Raw genomic sequence first — 21,640 nt, forward strand, 5'->3', positions numbered from 1 at the left:
GATATTTTTACCGTTTGGTGAAATATGAAATGTTTCTGCGCACATGCTCCTAATCGCCACTTTGTTTGTTCTTCTCACTTTGAGCAGATTTTCTCCCCGAGGCTGTTGATAGGAGATAATATGAAAACATAAAAGACGGTTGAGCTTTAAATGCTGATAATTATAACCGCAGATGGAAAAGTGGCTCAGAGACATATTGGCCAACCAGTTGAAAAGTTCCAACAAACCAGCAGGGATTGGCTTATATGCTGTTAAATCACTAACAGAAGCTTTGTTATTAGATTTCAAACATCCATATGTTTTGTTTATTATCAGCTGGAAGCCAAACTAATACGGGCATGAGTATTAGTTGAACTGGGCCAGTTTTTCCCAGGATGTCGTAATTTGGGTCAGGCCTGACTGGAATGACAAACTCCGGGCTGCCGTATTGTAAAAGCGCTATGTGGTCCGGCAGACCTTCTGCCTGTGTTGCCATGGCTTTCTTCAGTCCTGGTATAGCAACCCAAGTCAGACCAAACAATGTTCCTCTCAGTCTTATGGGCATTCCTGTTGCAGACAAAAGCTTTCTCCGGCTCATTCTTGCTCGAAATGAGGTGTCCGCTTCATTTCTTTAGAATCAACACACGGTGTGGTCCTAATGAAAGAGCTGGGGGGAGATTAAACATGACGTGGAGATGAGCTTGAGAAACCAGCTTTGGTCCGTAGGAAGTCAGAGCACAATGTGGATTAAGCTGGATGACTTCCAACAGGGCCAAACTCATAAACTGCTTCATTTCTAAATTGGTCCTGACATTTTCCTTCCAAGATAGCTACTTGGAGGCCTTTAGGAGACATTTTACACATTCTGCCCTTTTCCCTGTTAAACGATTGCCCCACAGACTTCACCACGTGATCTCGCCTATATGTCAAGACATAGCACAAAGCCAGTTTATTTCCTTCTGTGTCTTCACAAATGCTTTGACGAGGCTGCTCTCCATGGAGGAGCTGGAGCAATAAGGCATAGAATTGCGCTGTTAGGGCCCTGAGAAGTCCACTCCAGGGGGGAGGGAAGCGCACTGAATGGAGTCAATTCTGGTCTATAGGGCACAAGTAAGCAAGAGAGAGAGAGAGAGAGAGAGACAGAGAGAGAGGGTAGGGGGATGAGGACATACACAGAGATCCTCACATTGAGTGGCTGGTTTGTTCTTTTGGAGTACGCACTGACCCCTCACATGTGGGATGAACAGAATGAGCCTTGATGGGGTCCAGAGGGCCTCCAAAGAAAAGGAGGACAGGATATAAAGAGGAATAAGAAGAAAAAAAGAGAAGGGGAGGGATGCCAGGAGAGAGGCCTGTCAAGGGACGATCCTGCAACATATCCAGTTCTAGACGTCATTGCGTCAAAGTCGCAGGAGGGTAGAGCGGGATGATGATGGCGTATTCATGTTCAGTCCTAAACTGATATGGAATTAAAGAAACATGGCATGGAAATAAGCTTTGAGCATGCAGTTTTTAAACAAATACCCAAATACCAAAGTATGCTGGTAATTAAGTCACACAAAGGCTTGTCCTTTTATGTCTGAGGCAAAATGTTTACAGCTGTTCAGTACAAAGGCTTCTTTGAGTAGGGTATGATGATGCGCACGCTCTCCCACAGTCTTCACTTTGAAAAACATGTGGCGTTGAACTTTTTTTTTTTTTTTTTTTGGTACAAGTAAAAACTGCTGGGTTGGCAATCGAATTTGTATCTCATCCTCACAGGCGCTTGTACTTGTCTTGTAATACCACTTTATTGCGGTAAGAATTGACTACGCCAGATCTTGAAGACCACTGACACTGGAAAAACCTTCATCCAAAAAAACCCAAAACGAAACGCGACTCATCTCTGGATTTGTTGGGGAAGTTAAGACAATCCCTGAGCCCCCTACATTCCTTAGTGCTGAAGAAAATTCCTCTATCTCATGTCACTGAACTTTTAAATTGAGAGTTTCATCCTCATTTCATGCTAAATCAGTTAGCATTTCCTCAGTTCTGTAAATAGGGGTGGAAACCCCAACTTTCTTGAAATACACTGCCACTATTTGATTTGTAGTGTTAAATATGAAGGGCTTGCTTCTTGAAATTGGCTACAAATTGCACCTTTAATAGCACTGTGTAGTTACACGGGTATTTTCTCGGAGAGCGAGCAAGTATGTCATCACAGGCAAGGCTGACAATCAAAGTGGTCTGAAAACCTCGAAGCCGGAGATGAGAAAATGTTCCTCTTGTGTGGAGTTGGACTCCATTGTCTGAGGGAGCCCATTGATGGGGCTACTCATGTCTTTGTGGTGGAATTCAAATCCTCAGTTGGTATATGTGCAAAAGAGCTGAGCCATGCTGAATCTCTTATTTTAACAACTACCTTTTTGATTCATGCAAACCCACTATGTTGCTTTGCATCTTTCAAAGAAAAATAAACGCCGTTTGTTTCCCACTTCCTTTAAACTCACCCAGACATTCTTTCCAGTGGAAAAAAAAAAGCAGGATGTAATTGTTGCCTGCATCTCACCACCCTGCTGTTGGCTTGAACTGGTGTTTGATCCTCAGGGAGCTAATGATAACCCGAGGCTTTTCACTGTAATCAGGCAGCTCATTAGTGTCCCAATCAGTCACACATGCACCCATGCAAACTGTCCCCAGGCCTGATGCTAGGTGAATGAAAGAGCAAAGGGCAAAGGTCACAGGAAACTTAGGTTCTCTGCTTACAGAGAATGTGAGACTTGTGTTTAATTAGAGGAGTTTGACTGCGTTTTGCTCTGTGGTAAATTAAAACATATGTAATTAAGCCTGTTTGATAAAAATCACCGTCATGCTATGTGGTCAAGCTGTACTGCACATCAAGAGGCAGTTGTAGCCTGAAGGTTCAATCTAGTTATGGATTGTCTTGGTTACAGAGCTCAATTAACTTCCTGGACTAGCAACAGGACATTGTGTCTCAGTATAAGAGGTGGAAGGAATGAAACCTGCAGTTGTGATGGATAATTTGAAACCGCTGGAAAGATTCCCTGAGCATGACAACAGCAGCTGGCTCAAGCTGGTTGAAGCATTTCCTGCTTCGCACCATCTGACTGGCAGTAAGCCCGATGCCAAAAAAAATTAAAAAAATTAAAGATTGATGACAGGGATGCAGGAAGTGGGGTGTCAAGAGGGGGCTGCAGCACCCCCTACTGACAAGAGGCTGTAGCTACAGGCCAAAAAAGCTCATTAAACAAATCAACGGTGATTAACAGCTCTTCATCTGAAAGACTCATGCACCTTCTGCACATGCATTAATATTCTAATGAGAAAAATGTAGTAACATTTTCTGTAGCCATGGAGGCTGAGTTTTGTCTTGGCTAGCCTGAGTTGCAATTTTATGAACCGGTTTGTTGAACTTGTGGTATTGATTTGTGATTGTAACAGAAACAAGAGGTTTCATCTGCCCCATTGATGGCGTTGTTTTACAATCAGTTACCTGGCTTACCCACCCCCGAGTTACGTGACTCATTTCTGGGACCAATGTGGTATCATTGTGAGGGAATGATGACATCTGAAGTGTGGAAGTACATTTAGGAGTGCAGTCGTTAATGAAAGCCTATTTGCGCTGCCTTTGTCTGGTACCTTGTTGTACTTCTTAAATTATAATGCATGTACTTGTTTTGCGTAGTCTAGTGTCGCATAGTCTCTAGCGTGGTGTTGTAAAATTTCCTTCCAATTCATAAAAAATAATCATGAATATTTTGGGGATGAAATGAATACTCCATATTGACTGTTGGTGTGGGTGTGAGAGCGAACGGTTGTCTGTCTATATGTGTTGGCCCATCCAGCCTCTCGCCTGAAGGCAGCTGGGATAGGCTCCACCCCCTGTGACCCTTAACAGAATAAGCGGTAGAAAATGAAATGGATGGATGGATGGATGGGTGGATGTTGGGGATGCACAGTGTTTTATGTAACATCATTATTTTCTCTCAGCACCTACAGCTCTTACAGCCTTCCTGTGCACTTGTTTGAGCAAGTTAACTTGGTTGAACAACTTAAACCCATGTTGTCTGTCTGATACACAGCAGCAACACTGACCTTATGGCAACTTGCTGACTTGAGAAACTTCTGTTGCAAAACCAGATTGTTTTCGTGGTACTGTAAGTCTGAAAATATCTGCTGGCTGAGACAGCTCATTCTGCAAGAAGCAAACAGAATATGTCGAGCTTGTAAACTGGTGTGGTAGCATGTGAATGTGATTACGGTTGACACTGTGTCCTTTAAAAAAAAGGGGAGAGAATGCGGAAATCCTGGGTCCAGTACAACAAAACAGATGGATGGAGCAGCTGCAAACGGTTTGGGTCACAACACCAACCGAAGCAGAGCCCCACAGCCTTCCAAGTGCAAGGTTCTTTCTCATTAAAAAAGAAAAAGAAAGAGATAGAGAGAAAGACAGAGACCAAGGATGATCGGTGGAGTTGAGGCCACTGACCCCTGATAATACAAAGAACAAGGAAAGCAGTGCAGACGCAGCTCTATGTACAGCGATGCATCATGTCCATTGAACTACGCTCTCGCAAATAGGGGACTACTTTACGTCTTTCCCTCCTGCATGAGTTCTCTGTGAGTCCATAATGCAGGAAGAGCCAGCCACGTAAATGTATCTTGAAGCTAATGGTGACTGAAGGCTAACAAACTGCAAAACTGCCCAAATATGTCAGTCTGAAAACTCTCAGTACATCCGGTACAACCCGTGTCTTCTTTACTCAGCTGAACGCTCATAATTCTACAAACACTTTGATTTGAGCGAAACAAACTATAACGCCTCTGGTTTCACGCTAGTGTGAACGCAGAAAGCTAACGAGCCCACCAGCTGGTCACACTCGGTGCTACAGTGAATGAGCGCCAAATCAATAGGGTTATAGTTTGTTTTTCGTTCAAATTTGGGTACGTTTTGCTGTTGTTTTGATCCTGTAGCTTTTGTTACCCATTAGCTTCAAGTCCAATATAGGTGGCTGGCTCTTTCTGCGTTCTGGAGTCATACAGAAGAAACGCAGGAGGGAAAAATGTCTTTTTGAGCTCAAGAAACCTATTTGAGAGTAAAAAAAAAAAAAAAAAAAAACCTCTTTGGATGAAGTGTCACTTTGATCTTTCAAGCTAACCCTTTATCCATCCCACAACTGTGAACTAAACAGACCTTGAATGCACTGCACATTTTTTTGTTTTTTGAATCTTGCAACTAGAATAAACACAGCTGTTAGAAATGGACAGATTCCCTACCAGATGATTAACAGATAGCACCTTCAGTCTTTCATTATGCTGTTTTCAAGCTGGATACAGGATTAGCATGTATGAAGTTGCAGCAGTGAAAGAAAAGCCAAACATACAGAGCAAAAGCACTGAGAGACCGTACAGGAAAATAAAAGCACATGCAGTTAAAGCAAAAAACTATACAGGATGTCTGTGTCACTGCTCAAGGACATTATTCACTGTTAGGCAGAGAAGCCTTTGAAAAGGAGTGAACCACATCAGCTTTAACAGTACAGCCAAGAACACATGTCATGACTGTTCCACTTGCTGATTTCATTAAAAGGCTACACACACACACACACACACACACACACACACACACACACACACACACACACACTTCACATAAATCCAGTGAAGTCTTGCAGGCAGCATACATGGGTGAAAAGGCAAAACGGACGGATGGCCCATGCTCGGAGTGATCAAAGGCAGGTTAAATTCCATGTTATCTATCCTCAAAAAAGACTGGAAACTTGAGAGTGAATCCCATTGTGACAGGAAATCACAACTGATGGGTCAAGAACTTACAAAACATGATGCCTCTCAAGGTTTTGGCAAATTATACTGAAGGATGGTCTGAGGCATTGCGCGTTCAGAAAACCTTTTGCCGACGTGTTCGATGACAGTCACTCGAGAGCTTTGGAACATGGAAGGCCAGAGGGCCTTCAGGTGTATGTAGGGGACATCATTGTTCTACACTAGAGGAGCGCAATGACCTGACAAAAGTGCTACAAAGTGCCTGCAAGAATGGCTAAAAACTACGCAACAAGAAAGGCTTTGATGATGACGATATTTAATTTCTCTGCTCAAGGAATTCATGCTGATGAAAAGGAGGTTAGTTCTGTTTTGGATGTGGCAAGACGGAGTCCAGCACGTGATGGAGAGGATCCACTTAATGGGGATTCACAATCTGTCTACTAAGACATCAACTATGCAAGGTCCCAAAGAGATTTGGTCGATGAGGACTTTGGCAAAACAAAGCAGATTAAACATGGATGTGATGAAACTTTCTCTTTGCATACATTGCAGCTTTTTGGGCAGGTCCATGATGGATAATAGCGGGGGTCGACTGGGTGTGGACAAATGCAGGGGACAAGCAAGAGGAATGGAATAAATAAAGACATTCAGAAATTGATAAGTGGATGTGTTGGACTTGCCAAAGAAGATAAATGCAAACTTAAGATGGAGTTCTCTCCTCAGCAAAGTCAGGAACAGTTTTGTAACTTTTTATGACTTATTTTCAGGCAGTTTCTTGCTAATTTACTAATTTTCCCTGAGTTCTCATTTGCTGAGATATGGTATTCAGTAAATAATCAAATTTAACTTTTTATTCCATGATAATTGGGAAAAAACAGCAACAAACCCAATGTGGAAATGAAAAATGGAAACTGAAAAATATAATGAAATTGCATTTCTAACACTGGATCTGATGTATACTAAGAGTATTGAACAAAATCAGTTCAAGTGAGCCTACGCAGCTTGTTACGGGTAAACTTTGAGGTACAGAATATGAAAAAAATGACGTTCAAAAAAGGTTACCAGGTTTTCAGTGGAAAAAGTTGGCATTTCTAACTAAATCCTCCCAGATTTCCAGAGATGGTGTTAATTCCCAGCACATCTGTGTGGCACACCTGCTGCCAGATAGTGTTTCAACAGTTCAGGGGCACAAATTTTCCACACACACCAATTTCCTGACACATCACTTCTACTATTCTCAGTTCATCGGTGAAGCAGGGGAGTCTACAAACTGAAGCACCTCTTAAAAATGCTGCAACCCTCACTCATGTCTCTCGAGTCTATAATCTCCCAAACTGTCCCGCCACATTCCACTGCTGCTTTCATGAAAACACCAACTTGTGCAAATTACAGATCCTACACAATACCTTTCAGCATATAAATATTTTATACATAAACCAAGTTGTATTTGCTTTCTCGCCACCAAACTCTTGCAAGATGGTAGCTGCATGCAATAGTTGTGTTTAATATCATATCCTCAGGGTGTTCCCCACACCTAAATGTGTGTGTTCAGGTGTTGCTGGAGAGTGTGTGTAGTGTTTGTACTCTGTTAGTGAACTGAGGGATGATGGTGTCACTCTTGCAGACGATGTCATCAGAGCTTGAAACTCACAAAATCCTTGAGTTGTATTTTCCGTGCATAAAAAGAAAAGAACAATCTGGATGTTAAATTTTCAAAATTCAGTGCGAGTAGAAATCCCTTTCTCGATGACATCTGCTCATTCTTCTATGTTAACAGGTTCAGAGGAAGTAAAAGTAAACTACCGTAGATCACCAACTCTCAAAACTTCCTCTCAAATTCAAAACCTGGCTAAATGTCTCGGGGGTAAACACTGAGGGGAATATTAAATAACATACATCCAATATGCAGACAAAGCTCCACCTAAATGCTCTAATCTATGAGGCCAATCAATGCGATCTCATTTTATTTAGAGGCACTCTGAGTGCTTTGTATCCGAGATTGGATTCAGCCTTGCCAGAGGAATTATTAGCAATATTACAATCATTTCAACAGGAGAATTGGATTCTTGCAAGGCACAAACAGTGTGAAGGTTATAAAAAAAAAGGGGGGGGGGGGGGAGTGAGAGTGTGTTGAGAAATGCTTGGCGGCAAGTCGCTCTTACACGAAGGGAGTTGTTGTGATGTGGCCAGTGATGTTGAATGGAAAGTTAAATTGATTGTGAGCATCACTGTGGAACAGCGTCTGCCACTTAGTGTCTCTATTCCACTCCCACTGCTAATTGAATTGCTAATGGTAATGTTGCGTCGTTTCACTGGGGTGACAAACTTCCCTGATTAGAAGAAGAAAAAAAAAAGTCTCACACTTTTATTCCAATGTTGAGCTGAAATGAAAAATGTCTTTTTAACCCATGTAGTTCAGAGCTACAGAGGTCTGGAGTCACCATAGGGAAAGACTGAAATCGTTTGTTGGCATAATTGTGATATAATTTGTTCCCATAATTTCATTAACATGTTGCCACAAACATTTTCCCACAACTGTATCAATTTCTGACAGGAATACATAACTTTTGCCCAAAACTTTGACTGAATAGTGGCCAAAAGATATAACTTCTTCCCGCAATAATTATTTTGCAGCCATGATGAATGAATTTATTGCTATACTTTGATTTATTCCTGGCCTCAAAGCAATAAAATAATTTGTTCCCCAACTTTGGTTAATTTGCAGGGAACGGGTTAAGTCTCATGGCAAAAACAAATATATATTCAAATTTGCAATAAAGATACAGCTTATGGCTGCAAAAATTCATATTTCTCTTTCTCCAACAACTCGGGTCATGTTCTTCACATTTTTAACAGTATTTTGTGTATTCTTATACCAAAATCCAATTGTATTTTCTTCTAATAAAAGAAAAAAAGGGCATATGCTTATCGAAGTATGTAATTTCAACCAATGATGTCATGAGACCTGTCCATCAATCTTCAAATTTAAGCAGTGTGCAAATATGCTTCTGAGTTACTAGAATCTGTGACAGCTCCTGATTATATGAAAAGTATTTAACACGCCTACCAAAAAAATGGGGCACAAGATGGACTCCCTGAGGGATGCCGCTATCCTGACCTAATGTTATGTTATGACACTTTCTGGATATGCCGACTTTCCAGCGTTCCAGTCAAATTCCACCCAGTGTTACTTCATGCCTTTCTATCATGTGTCACTCTGAATATAAGTACTGCTGTTTCAGTAGAGCTAATCTGATGAAAAATCAGTTTCAAAAATATCTTTTTCCCCTTTCATAGCTTTATATATCTATCTATATCTATATATAGATATATATAGATATAGATATAGATATATAGATATAAATAAAATGAAGCTAAACAGTGGTAGGCTGCTTGAAGGACTAAATCTTCAATACTTAATATAATTTAAAACCTAATGCCGAAGGGGGTGTCTAATCCTTTGTTAAATCTCAGCAAGGTTTAATCTGGCCCAGTGGAGAGTTTCAGCAGTTCTGGGATGTCTTCCTGTTCCTCCCTCAAGGCACCACATTGAGAAAGTATGATTTGGAAAGTTAAACACCTAAGATGGATGGGGAGAGGATTAGATATGCCCACTCTATGGATGCAAGCACCAAGGATTGTTTTATGTCCACCCACCAACAAGTGATTAGAAACTAGGATCAGTAGAATGGGGGAGCGTTCAACAAAGCCTGTCAGGAAAAAATGTTCTGTCTGGTGCTTGCAACTTGCCCTAAATACCCTCAAAGCCCTCCATTTAGCTCTAGTTAAATTATGCATTTTGTATCTCTGACTCTGGAGTTAAAACTTTCATCCTTATGGACAAAAAAGGAGAAGAAGGATAGAAACGAGGGTTGACTGGGAAGGAGAGAGGTGAGAGGGAATCATTAGTCATATCCATTAGTATTCCATTCACAGCTTGTGCTGTGAGACAGCCGGTCTGTCCAAACAAACAACCAGCAGAGGGGGGATGCCTCATTATAACTTCCCTTGGTTTTTCTCACCCGCGGTTCACATTCCGTCCAACCATAAACACCGGGCCAGGACTGTGGCCTTGCCCTCTGTCTCCACTGGAGTTTGGAGATGTTAGCAGGGCTAGTAAAGCAACAATACACATGCTGTTCAGTACATGATCAAGGTAGGATGGTACAAGGCAATGTCCTGGAGGACGGAGGCAAAAACATGATGCGAATTTCATATTGTTTCGTTCCGTGACCTTTTAAGATTGACGGGGTCCACAGTCTGATGAACCGTCAGGTCAGAGAACTTTCATTCCACCTTTAGATCTCCATCCGCACTGGCAAAGGTTTATCCCTGGCCATGTTTACACGCACCAAATTTTCTGGTTTCAACCAGTATACAATCCAAATTTATTTAACATCTTGATTAAAACGTTCTCATTTCTTGTACTTTTATAAGGGAAAGCCCAATTCCTTTTCAGGTGTAAGTAAGTATTGCTCAGTCCCTCAAGAAAAACGCGATTGTGCGATGGCATAATTCAACACATAATTAGCCAAAGTTTACACATTAATGTGGGACCTCATAAATTACCGATTTCCACGCGAAATGCGTGAAATATGCTGGGCTTGCGTGATTTCATAACCCCCGCATTTTTCTCTGCGAAATTCACACACATTTTTTCGCAGAAAGTTGAAAAATGTTGCGTTCACTTCACGCAATGGCAGCCATTTTCTTCCCGTTGCCTTGGGAAGGTTGTGAAACGACGTCATCGGAAAGCTGCACACCCCGCAAAAGAAGACGTGATGAAGTCCACAAATCAGTCTCAATTGCCAACAACAATAAGCTTGGAACTCGTTTGACTCATCGAGGTCTTGTAAGTTTGAGGCACGTGTTTATTTAGCTCTGAAATGAAACAAGGAGAGAACTTCATCATTCCCAGCACGTCCTGTGACGTTGTATGCTTGCTAATCATGGGGAATCATTAGAAATGACTCTTTACATTGCGGTCGTAGCCTAGTGAGAACAGAGTGTTGGGGGAATCACTTTTTTTGTCTTATTCATCAAACCGCAGTTCTTTCAAATTCCCACAATTTTTGCAAATTCCCGCAATTTCATCACATCGAATTACATAAATATCCCGCATATTCAATCACACTTTTTAAGAAAACGTGCCTCATAATCAAGGATTTTTGCCCGTAACAATCCAAAAAAAAATTCTGCTTTTTTCTGGAAGGACTGATTGCTCATTCTGATTAGTATTTCTTTCACCACTCATCTTAATGTCCAAGCCCTCCTGCAGTGAATTACTATTTACGCTATCATGGGCTATTGTTTCCTCCTTCACCATAGGTTGCCTAATTTCAATAAAATGACATTTAAAACTTATCTACCGATTGCTGAGATCTAAGGGACGAGAGAAACATTAATTAACTTTTCACCCACCCTTGTGTACTTGGATGATGTTTTAATTAGCTGTCAAAAAAAAGGTAATTATGTGCCAGTTACGCTATAATTTTAAGCAAAGAAAATATACTTTTCCTTTACAATGAACTACAACCAGCTCACACCGAAACACACACCAGCTTGTGCGGCACACGTGAAAGTAAAGGACGGTGTCAGTGGAGGCAGATGCCCCTGCCACCCTCTGCTGTGTTCCTACATGAGGACTCGATGTCTCCTCTGACTCCTCTAATGCTCAGTGGCAAGTTGAAAGGTTATGTTAAAGGCCCTGGGCTGCGACTGTGGGCAGGAGCCACCTCCACCCCTGCACCCACACCACAGCTGAGCACAGCCAGCGTCTGCTGGCTCTCACACAACGGCGGCGACTTTTCATTTTATAGGGGAACGACTTCATCTGTCTGTGCAGCAAAATGGGCTCCCTTGTTCTATGTGTAAATTGCGCCAACACATACTATATCTACATTTATGGTTTTGTAAATGAAGCTGGAGCGAATAGTATTTTGCGCAGATGAATGAGGACAATGACAGCAGGAAATCTGGTGGGTCGCATTCCTGTTAATGGACAGAGAAAGCTTGAGTCCATCTGTCAGGTGGACTTAAAGCAAATGCATTGTGTCTGAGCAGTGTTTGTATATTCAGTCTCTGATTAGCCTGAAAACAGATGTTGAACACTCTTTCCAAGAGCTGCACAGTCCAATTTCAACCCCGCCGCACCATCTAACGCGGTAAATATTTTGCATTCATTTCTGCTCCTTCTCGTATTTTTCGGAGCTAAACAAATAAACATCACCAAGACATCTTTAGCTGAGGAATCCACGGTGAAGTTCAATGACCACCCCTGCGCCATCGACATTTACAGCGGTAGACAAACAAGCAGCGGCTGATGTTATTGTGAAGTAAATTAGGCGGTGTGGATGCTGGGTATCAAATTCCCATCAGCCTCTTCCAGCTGACGTCAGAGAACCTCAGGCGGTGGATCTCAGTGGTGCTGCACATGCTCTCCACTTAAAACACTCTCTCAAACACACACACACACACACACACACACACACACACACGGTTACCTCATGGGACCCGATGCCAATTACTATCTTTTTCCCCCCACTGAATGTTCTCTTTTCAAGTCAAGGGCATCACATATAAAAAGTTATTTACATGTTTATTGAGTTTGGTGTTAACGTAAGATATCAGAGGACACAAGGGGAAAACAGGTGTTCAATTAACTTAAAGCCAGCTGCTATCAACGATGTTTTAAAGCTAATTGCTTAAGTTATTGGCTGTTTTGGTGCATATCCAGAGAGTGCGTCATCTTTGCTGGTTAGGTTAATGAATTTTTGTCCCAGTTCAGCAGTTTGTTCTCGAAAGAAGGACAAAACACCGCAGACTGTCTCCAAACTTTACACTTTATAAAGTGGACTTTATCTCTGTCCAAATGGAAGACAGAGCTAGATGAAGCCAATGTGCCATGTTAGTGTCCCATTTCTATCTCCATGTTTCAAATGATTCCAAAGACAATGCAATAAAAGTGAGGGATTTGCTTCGGTTAAGAAGTCATGTCCTTGACAGATCAAGGATGTCCAATCCTCCTCTCTCCACCGTTCTCAGTAAATAACATTCCCTCTGCTTCTGCCATAGCTGGAAATAAGACTGTCACTGGAATATAGTGCGTCTGGTGTGTCGTAAGCGAAGTTTGATTCATTGAGGGTCGCACAGAGCCCCGCAGAGTTTGAACTGAATGACAGTATCATTGCAAACTGGAGTAAACAAGTTAAAAATAGCTGTTTCTCTGTTGTAAAAGAGCATCATCATGAAATTGCTTTTATTCTTCACATTTGGTGTAGAGAAACAAAATAGACAGGTTATTACATACCAACCACACTGACCCAAAAAAGCAAAAACTTTTACAACTTTGTAGCCATCTCCTGCAGAGTCAGGAGACAGTTTTCTGTGGGTTCATCTCTGCAAGATGTGATGGAATTTTCTTACTTGTCCCTCTGTAGGGTCTTTTCCTTTACTTTCTCATCTGCTGCGGAGGTCAAGAGGTGTACAACTCTGCAACAGCTCCTCTTACCTTCCGTACCACGATGGAGGACTTGCTTGAGCCAGTGTGCAGCACTTCAAGGACAGGTGACCGATAAGGGTCAGGCTAGGAGAAATAGTGCACCGGTTTCAGGGTGTACGGATAGGGATAAGACTATGGCTTTGTTCAATCTGCAGTTGTGCAAATAATCAGAAGGCAGGACTCACAACTTGGGAATGTTTGACTTCTACGGCTGGTCCACAGATGTGGTGCCATGTCAAAAGTAAGGGGGGGGGGGGGCATGATTTAAACCATGGAATTGTGGGGCATCTTAAGACTTCAAATTTACAGGCTTTTATTGTATCAATGATTGCCAGGTTTCCTCGATGCACATTGACAAATAAATCCTTCTGCGTAACGCCTTATTTCCACCAGGCACGGCTGCGCTGTGGACCTGATCGCAGCCATCGGGATTGTCCCAGAAGCGTCTCGGTGCCCTGAATCATGAGGATTATACGATTGCACCTCAAACTGCACAAAGCAGATTCAACCAGACAGGTCAAGTCCCCACATGAATGTCATAGTGGATCCGGTCAAAAATTTAAAAAAATGTAGCACCATGTGCAGAATCCCAATTACAAAAGCAGAAAGAAAGGACACATACTCTCCGTACATGAGATAGAACCACATAAACCAAGCCAGTGGGAGTTGCAGCCATGCAGAGGACGGCTGCAATCAGTGTCATCGCTGGAACACAACGCAGCTGTGCCTGATGAAAATCTGGGTAAAGAAATCTAATGACTTCTCATTTTCAGTCCTTCACATCTGCGAAATTCCAACTTTTCATGTAGTAATCTGGGTGCCGAAGCAGTGGAGCAGTCTACTGTGGTGCTGTCCAGCGTGGGGGGCCGTTAGTGTGGTTCCCTGTGTTGCACCTGCCTTAGTTCGCTGTCTGTTCAGACACCATGGATTGCAGGTTGGAAGCCAGATGAAGGAATGTGTCCTGGTCTGTAGCTAGTACCTCCTGTGGGTGAGGTGAACTGGGGGTTAAGCGGTCCACCCATGTGCTACGGCCCCCTGGTTAAACTTCTCTGCATCAGATGAGAAGGTGCAAGCAACAACTCTACGTGACAGAGGAAGCAAGTGATATCTGGGTGCTCCTCAGAGCAGGTAGGGCGAACAGGAGAATGGGGAGAATTCTTGGAATAAATACAAAAAAATACATTAAAAAAAGGACGTTATTTGATTTTAACAAGTTTCAGGATTTATTAACCACAAATTAAGCGCTTCAAAGTGTCAAAATAATGTAAAAAAGCATGACTTGCAGGGCTGTACTTGTGGATTTATTCTGAAGAAGTGAAGCAATATCTCAATTGTGAGTATCTCCCTGTTTTGGCACCATTATTTTTTGAGAGGCAGAAGTAGAGTTTTGACATGTTTGAGAGCAGCTTGCAGTTGGCGGATATTTTATGCCTGTTTCACTGAATGAATTCTGATGGGCTGCTGTGGTCCAGACGTCTTTAACAATCCCGACAAGCCTTTGTTCTTCCCCTGTTTTCATGTCCGATTCCCAACAGCCCACGGGGAGGCAGCTCTGTCAGCCGTACGCTTAGAAAGCATTTCTGTTTGATCAACTTTTAACATATTTGAACAGTTTAGGCAGGGATGAGTGCAGGTAATTTAAAGCGTGCCAAAAGAGTGTTTTCTGGGAGATTAGAAGACACACAGGTTCACCAGGAGAAGAGGAGAAACTCGTTACCCCTGTTTATGTGCTGCGGCAGACTCCAAAACTACCCATCAACATGGATGATATTTTTTTAAACGAAACCTTAACAGTGTTGACATCTTCCATCTCTAAAAAAACAAAACCCGTCTGAAATGATCCTATCTCCCCCCCAAATACCCCCCCCCCCCCCCCCAAGGCAATAACTTACTTCACCCAGCAGAGGCCAGTGTGTAGATGATGAGGTCATCTACTCAATATGACAGCAACACTGCAAAAATGCTTTTAGACATCTTCACATAAGGGTCACAGGGACTACGGGTATCACAGGGTCCAAGCTTAGAAATCAATGGAACATCAAGCAGCAGGAGGCGCACACACACACACACACAAACACACACACACACACACACACACACACACACACACACACACACACACACACACAAGCAGACTTTGGAAGTGAAACAAGGTAAACATTAAGGACATCTTGATGATTGTTTGAGGTAGAAAAGAACTGAGTATGAGAGAAAAACCCTGCTCAATAGTGCCATGAAAGGACATTAATGGTGGCTGTCATGAAATACAGTTGCAGCACCTGAGTGCAAGTGAGAGGTCAGGGCCATTATGGATAGATCATGGGGGCCCTCTACTGTCAGTTAAATCAAAAGAAACCAATACACCATCTAAACAACGTCTCCTGCTTCCAATTTCTGCTGCGCATTAGAAAGAAACATCGACTTTGCTGAATATCTGTGATTATTTTCCGCGGTTGAGTCATCAGAAATGAGTTGCTTCTCCCCCCTCAAAACACCCCTCCCGCCTTTGCTTCATGCAGAGAATTGAAGTGGGACTGGGAAATTCTAATAATCATTTAGCAATGAAAGTTTAATTCCAACACCCACCTACTGCTGTAGAAGAAATGAAATAACGATTTAGTGCTCTAATGGGAGGAGATAAAGTTAGCAGTGTGAATATGCTGAAATCGTTAAAAAGCCTCAAGGAGTGACCAGTGATTTCTGTTCAGTTTTGATTTGTAAGACTTGAAACTATGTGGACAGCTGTGAATGAGATCTCCTGTGGTTTTTATATTACCAATACACTTTATACATCAATTCCAAGTGAAAAAGACAGTATGTACGAAATTCTTTTCTTTCTTTTTTTTTTCCCTTGCCAATTTGGAGATATCCAACCACCTGTCCAGAGAAGTTGAAGGGGCGCTTGAGCCTCACACTTTAAGATGCAAACGCGTAGAAAGATCACATGAGGCCTCTGGCTCTTTGACAGTTTTGCTGCTAAGATTGGGTGTATCTGCTGTATCACTCTTTTCCCCAGTGCTGACGCACCTGCTTCTCTACTATTTTGAGCACATAGTTTAACTGTGATCGAGCTACTAATTTTGATGGGTGACAGTCAGCCAGCAGCGTTAGAACATAGCTAGGACTTGGTTAATGGTAACGTACGGTGAAAAGTGACGGATGCGAGAAAGCGGCTTCATGCTGATGGCTAGACATGCAGCTCCCTCGAAATGGAACCGCGTGCATCAATACAGACCACAACGGCTTGCTCTTGCGCTCCAACTTTTATGATTAGTTCCAACTCCCAAAACTATTGGCTCCGTTTACAATCACTCTCACTGCCCTTTCATGCTCAACGTTAAATATGCATACGGATACGGATTGAGCCTTTTGTCCGTACTCTGCATTCATTTTGTCCGTATTTCTGCACGTTTCCATGAAGCTTACAGATACGGACCAAACGGAGCAGTACCACCTGAAATTGTGGGGGCAGTGTTGTTGTCACTACCCGATACGTAGCTCTGGTGAGACACAAAGAAGACATAGCAATGGTGGAACATTTTGAGGAGAGATTGTGCCAGTTCATGTCTTATGATTGTCTCTGTTTGTCTTTTGTACATGATATACATGATCAATACCTCCTCCACAGTCGCCAGTTTGTTTTTGAGGTTGTTGTTTTCTTCAACTTTTGACTGTGGGCTGCCCCCTGGTGGATGTGTTGGTTAACATCCATGCCAACGTAGAGGAAGCATGGAAGTATGCGAGCAGTGACGGTAACCTTGTTTGAAACAGACGCGTACGTTTTTGTGCGTTCGTTGAGCATAAATGGGCCTTTGCTTGATGCGGAGGCAGAGACTCAACACAGCAGCGTAGAAGCTACTGTTAAGAGAAAGTGCAACGTGCCACAGCCACACCAGGCTCCACTGACCTGACAAACAAGTACACATCAATCGTTACTCCAGCGTAGTCATACCACATCAAGCATCTTCAAGGGTGTGCTTGACAAGTGCTTTATTTGTGCATGTGCAACCTGCAACTCTCAACACTTAAAAGACTTCTCATAATAGCCATGTTAATCAACATATGATTGTTAAAGCTGCAGGGGACAAGTTTTTATAATCAAATATTTCACCTTTTTGTTGGTATTAATTTGCTTTCACAAGACCGTTTCGTAGCACGGGGCTGCGTGAGAGGCTGTGAATGATATATTTCAGAATGTTTTGAGCTATTCATGCACCAGAGCACCGGCTGGAATTCACGCTGTTGACAACACAGGTGATGTATTTGTATGTCTGTCGAGAGATTTCTAGAAAGGACTCATGTGGTCTCGTGTCACCGGACTCGCTTTTCTGGGGTCCTTTTGGAGTCGATTCATGAACTAAGTCAAAAAAAAAAGAAAGTTCAACATCAGACTCTAAAGAACGCAGCGTTCACTGATGTTTTATCAGCAGACTTGATTTTCTTGTCATAGTGGTATAATTTTCTCCTTGCTTAAAGTCCATACCCCCATGTGAAAACTGAATGGCCCTCATTAAACTTGTTTTGGCTGTTCGGCTGGTCAGTTTGCCTGCATTGAAATCAATACAGTTTTTTTTTTTTTGCACCACATTGATAGAGGGGGAAGAGAAAAAAAAAGGAAAAAGAGCAGCTCCAGCAGTCCAGCAGTCAAAGCAAATAATACACATCTGAATAATAATAATAATGCATTTGAGGTAAATACCAAGTAGTATAAACTGCACTCCTCACTCCAGGTACACCTCAGCTCTATTTCAGTTTCAGTTACGGCTATTTGAGAAGAAAACCTGCTGGGAGAAACAAACCAGAGTAGCACATCAACACCATTACTGCTCACTACACCTCCTGTCTCCACGCGGGTGTGTGAGTAAATATTAATCAAACAAACATTTCAAACTGGAGATGAAATCAAACAGAGTGCTGAGGGCGTGTGTGTGTGTGTGTGTGTGTGTGTGTGTGCTTTTTTTTAGTGAAATACACCTGCTTCCAGCATGTTGAGCACATATGGTTGCAAATCGAGTAAATGGTGTTAAGAAACAGTTGACCACTGATGATGGCGCTTCTAACAAATCACAGTGATTAAAAAGCTGCAGTCATCCTTGAAATTGGACAGATATCACAGTGGAGACCGACTATTATTGTTGTTTTAAAATCAATATGCTTTTTTTTTTTTTTTTTTTGGGGCATCGCTTGCTTTGGGCGAGGGTATGCTGCGCACTTCTAGTCAAACTGCAACTATGTTTTTTACCACCGTTGCCGTGGCTTCTGCACGATCCGTGAGGTGAGGTGAGCTTCAGCCCCACAGGAGAATACTTTCTTTTTTTTCTTTTTTTTCTTACAACTGTTTGCCTTTGTGAAACTTTCTTAATGTGCAGTCATGCTTTGTTCCGCTGCCACGCAGGCTACACGGGAAGCACCACAGCTACGGTGCCTTCAGTAATACAAAGAAACCAAACTGTGCCCTTGTTATTCTGCACCTTATAGACCTGTGCCCTAATATCTATTTCGAGAGGGTATATAGAAACACACATAAAAGCACCTGTGATTCACTACATGTGGGCTGTTCAAATATTAAATGGCATATATGTTCTCTCAGTGTGATATTATAATACTCTTAAGATCTTAAACATCGTGGGAAGACCTGTCAAACACGTCCACCACGATATGTTGCGCTAAAAAAGAACAGGCAGCCCACGCTTTTTCAGCCATGCGTCCGTGTCAGGCAACTTTTCATCCCACTGTGACAAACGTAGCTTAGCAAGCGTCGCGAGCTGATGTCGCTCACGCCGTCACTACGGCTTCCCTTAAAGTACCTGGGATATATGCAGGCAGAATGTGAGAGGAGGAAGAAGAAGGGAGGAGGAGGGATATAAAGAATCCCTCAACGGTTTCACCCACATCTCCTCTCTCTCCACTCACACTACAGCAACAACAAAAAAGAACTACCGAGTGAAATCATATTTAGAAAATTTAATTATTCCGTCTTTGACTCTGCTATAAACAAAAATAGGCAGTGATAACATGAAAATAATCTCCTCCCTTCCCCTCCTGTTTAGTCTGTCTTGCAGAATCGAGCACTTACTGCACCGTAATGTGTTGCGGATACAGAACAAATCTAATTGGGGTTCATTAGAGGGACACAAACTGTTGTTGGAGTGAGTATGAGATGCTTGATAACGGAACTCAAGCAACACAACAAGCCAGTTGCAATTGCAAAATATCCTGAAAAGTCTTGCTTTCATGCACGCACCTTTACTGAAGGCACTTTCCGAGTATTTGCATAGATTTCCATTCATTTCTGGGAGACTTACAGGAACCCGCTACCTGCCGCTAGCTTTAACTGTCACTGCAAAAACATCAGTTTTATCACTGGGAACATGGAGTTTGGCTGTCCCCGTTCCCTTGTCTAGTGTGTGTCAGAGCTAAGCATACTTACTTTTCAAATACCAGACATCACCTATCAGAGCCTGAGGATCCCTGAACACCCGATAGCTGCTTGAGCCAACAAATCCAACACCCCCTTACCGGAAATGATGCTCACCTCAAGTGAGGCAATGTGGAGACCAATCATTTTGTGGCAGAGCGAGAGCGAGAGAGAGAGAGAGAGCGAAAGACAGACAGAGACAGAGACGGATAAAGTCCTAACACAAAGACTGTGTTGTTTTTTTGTAACTGATGATGATGTTTCGCTGTAAACGTGACAAACTTGAACAAACTTAAAGTGCACATGCTGCTTCTGCAGATTTTTACAACTTCTGCATGTCAACACATCCCCCATCACTCACTTCATGCAAAAAAAACAAAAAAAAAAGAACCTTTGAGCTTGTGTCTCAGTCTATAAGAGCAAAGTTTGGATAAACATAGTTGCATCGTAACTTACCAGAGGCAAATCTGATGTGAATATCTAAATACAATGTCAATACATGAAATCCATACGGTACTTCCAAAAGTTAGACCTCATGCAAATATGAACAGCGGGGTGTGCGTATTTTCTGATGTTATCTCAAATTGATTCGGGGGTGTTGAGGGTGGTGCTGGGGGGTGTTGCCGGGCTTGTGAATGCTGGACCAGTCTAAATATAGCCTCCATCACACAGGTGATATCAGGCTCTGACTGCAGGGAGCAGCACTTCCACAGCTTCTCACTCCACTCCTGTAAATTTCCACTGACCTTGAAGCTCCATTGTACTCTTAAGTGAAGAGTGACGACTGGCTTTAATTGAACCAGATTTTCAGACAACGTGGGAGTCAAACAAACTGGAGAATCTGCTGGTTCTTCTGTAGAGCAAACTACCGAGTGATGCCGTGAGTGGCATCCAAATGATCATCATCAGTATTTCTCTCGATACGCACGGTTTGATTTCATACTCTGCTTGTGCGCCGTGTTATGTTAACGACCTGTCCTCAGAGCTGCAATTGCTTTCGTTTTTAGGATGGTTTGTTACGGCTATTGTGCATTAACTTGATATTTATCTTAAGGATGTTGAGGTTAAATTACGGAAGCCAAGAAATGGCACACGTGCAGTCATTTTTTTTTTTTGTCTCATTAATGGAATTTTGTCTCATTATAATAAAATAACCAGTATTGTTACTGAACGATGGAAATATAGCCGACAAAATACAGTTAACGAGACATGATAAAATATAAAAAAAACTGAACTATACTTGTGATAAATGACATTAACTTGTTACATAGGAAATAACAATCTTACTATTTCAAGAAAACTGATGTTACCTTATGATAATGAGTTAGTTTTGACAAGATAAGTATTGTTATCTCATTATAATGACACAAAATACCGTTACAGAACACAAAAAAACTGAACAATACTCGTTATCTCATGATAACCTCATATTAACTTGTTCCAACAAAATAAAATTCATTGCAAACTATGACTTTTCTCGGCTTCTGCAGTAAAATGGTAACTGCTGGCATTTTAATCCTAATGCTCCCTAATATTACTAAATTTAGTTGGTGAACTCCTTAACGTGAGTGTGTGTCAATACAAAATGACCGGGAATATCCGTGACAGTTCCATATCAATATTTACTGTATTCACTTTTTTTAAATCTCACTGTTGCATTTCCACAGAAAGGACATAAATATCCAAACGGGTTTTCGATTCCAGGAATGAAAAAAATAGTGTCAGTAAAACTGCACCACCTGCAGGGAGTAATAACTTCCAGAAGATGTGGCAGTTGTGCTCGTCTCAGACCGCCGTTAATCCTACGTGCGAGCGAGATGATGGTGTGGGATCCTGGAGGCTTTATCTCTCCAGTCGTGTTTCCTCTCTACCTTCCACTGTGACGTCTGTAGTTTGGGAGAAGTGGGTGGGAAACCTCTGTGGGGAAATGTTGGCGTGTGTGTAGGTGGTAGGTTTTT

At 42.2% G+C, this 21,640-nt stretch overlaps 2 protein-coding genes across 4 annotated transcripts in view; one reads left to right on the forward strand and one right to left on the reverse strand.

The window, feature by feature from the left end:
* LOC147262722 (E3 ubiquitin-protein ligase TRIM35-like) overlaps positions 1-21,640 on the reverse strand; it is a 65,794-nt gene that overhangs the window by 31,055 nt on the left and 13,099 nt on the right. The window lies entirely within an intron of this gene.
* The window catches only part of ptn (pleiotrophin), a 50,386-nt gene that overhangs the window by 513 nt on the left and 28,233 nt on the right, over positions 1-21,640 (forward strand). The window lies entirely within an intron of this gene.

Source organism: Aulostomus chinensis, chromosome 4 (assembly GCF_037954235.1).
Source record: "Aulostomus chinensis isolate RoL2024-O1b breed Wild chromosome 4, RoL_Achi_v1.0, whole genome shotgun sequence".
NCBI classification, from domain to species: domain Eukaryota; kingdom Metazoa; phylum Chordata; class Actinopteri; order Syngnathiformes; family Aulostomidae; genus Aulostomus; species Aulostomus chinensis.